This window comes from Anastrepha obliqua, unplaced genomic scaffold (genome assembly GCF_027943255.1).
Source record: "Anastrepha obliqua isolate idAnaObli1 unplaced genomic scaffold, idAnaObli1_1.0 ptg000080l, whole genome shotgun sequence".
In the NCBI taxonomy this organism is placed as follows: Eukaryota; Metazoa; Arthropoda; class Insecta; order Diptera; family Tephritidae; genus Anastrepha; species Anastrepha obliqua.
In genome coordinates this window covers 22,501-25,000 of record NW_026562213.1, presented here as the reverse complement: position 1 = coordinate 25,000, position 2,500 = coordinate 22,501, and positions in this window count along the sequence as shown.

Here is a 2,500-nt window from a genome sequence, read left to right as displayed (position 1 = left end):
AACTGGTAATATTGTGATTTTATGCCTGGTTTTCCATACGTTAGTTTAAATAGAGAGTTATGGAATATAACCTTGGCATATTGGCACTAAAATATATAATAAAGACATTTCAAATCAAACTGAAATGTATTGAAATGAATTTTTCCCATACATTTTTGACAATGTGAGGTGTGCATGGCAAAAAACACTCACGGTGAAGGCATGTGAAATAATATGAAAATATCAAAAGTTAACTAACCAATGATATTGAAGCATATAAATCGAAGCATAACTATATGAAACTCGAATTTAAGCCATATTAAACTGGTAATATTGTGATTTTATGCCTGGTTTTCCATACGTTAGTTTAAATAGAGAGTTATGGAATATAACCTTGGCATATTGGCACTAAAATATATAATAAAGACATTTCAAATCAAACTGAAATGTATTGAAATGAATTTTTCCCATACATTTTTGACAATGTGAGGTGTGCATGGCAAAAAACACTCACGGTGAAGGCATGTGATATAATATGAAAATATCAAAAGTTAACTAACCAATGATATTGAAGCATATAAATCGAATCATAACTATATGAAACTCGAATTTAAGCCATATTAAACTGGTAATATTGTGATTTTATGCCTGGTTTTCCATACGTTAGTTTAAATAGAAAAAATTTTCGAATATATATACATATATGAAGAATCTATATTCTAATACTAACATGTTATGGAATATAACCTTGGCATATTGGCACTAAAATATATAATAAAGACATTTCAAATCAAACTGAAATGTATTGAAATGAATTTTTCCCATACATTTTTGACAATGTGAGGTGTGCATGGCAAAAAACACTCACGGTGAAGGCATGTGAAATAATATGAAAATATCAAAAGTTAACTAACCAATGATATTGAAGCATATAAATCGAATCATAACTATATGAAACTCGAATTTAAGCCATATTAAACTGGTAATATTGTGATTTTATGCCTGGTTTTCCATACGTTAGTTTAAATAGAAAAAATTTTCGAATATATATACATATATGAAGAATCTATATTCTAATACTAACATGTTATGGAATATAACCTTGGCATATTGGCACTAAAATATATAATAAAGACATTTCAAATCAAACTGAAATGTATTGAAATGAATTTTTCCCATACATTTTTGACAATGTGAGGTGTGCATGGCAAAAAACACTCACGGTGAAGGCATGTGAAATAATATGAAAATATCAAAAGTTAACTAACCAATGATATTGAAGCATATAAATCGAATCATAACTATATGAAACTCGAATTTAAGCCATATTAAACTGGTAATATTGTGATTTTATGCCTGGTTTTCCATACGTTAGTTTAAATAGAAAAAATTTTCGAATATATATACATATATGAAGAATCTATATTCTAATACTAACATGTTATGGAATATAACCTTGGCATATTGGCACTAAAATATATAATAAAGACATTTCAAATCAAACTGAAATGTATTGAAATGAATTTTTCCCATACATTTTTGACAATGTGAGGTGTGCATGGCAAAAAACACTCACGGTGAAGGCATGTGATATAATATGAAAATATCAAAAGTTAACTAACCAATGATATTGAAACATATAAATCGAATCATAACTATATGAAACTCGAATTTGAGCCATATTAAACTGGTAATATTGTGATTTTATGCCTGGTTTTCCATACGTTAGTTTAAATAGAAAAAAATTCTCGAATATATATACATATATGAAGAATCTATATTCTATACTAACATTTTATGGAATATAACCTTGGCATATTGCCATTAAAATATATAATAAAGACATTTCAAATCAAACTGAAATGTATTGAAATGAATTTTTCCCATACATTTTTGACAATGTGAGGTGTGCATGGCAAAAAACACTCACGGTGAAGGCATGTGATATAATATGAAAATATCAAAAGTTAACTAACCAATGATATTGAAGCATATAAATCGAATCATAACTATATGAAACTCGAATTTGAGCCATATTAAACTGGTAATATTGTGATTTTATGCCTGGTTTTCCATACGTTAGTTTAAATAGAGAGTTATGGAATATAACCTTGGCATATTGGCACTAAAATATATAATAAAGACATTTCAAATCAAACTGAAATGTATTGAAATGAATTTTTCCCATACATTTTTGACAATGTGAGGTGTGCATGGCAAAAAACACTCACGGTGAAGGCATGTGATATAATATGAAAATATCAAAAGTTAACTAACCAATGATATTGAAGCATATAAATCGAATCATAACTATATGAAACTCGAATTTGAGCCATATTAAACTGGTAATATTATGATTTTATTCCTGGTTTTCCATACGTTAGTTTAAATAGAAAAAATTTTCGAATATATATACATATATGAAGAATCTATATTCTATACTAACATGTTATGGCATATTGGTGTTATTGTATTTTATTCCTGGTTTTCTATAGTTAGTTTAAATAGAAATAAATTTTTG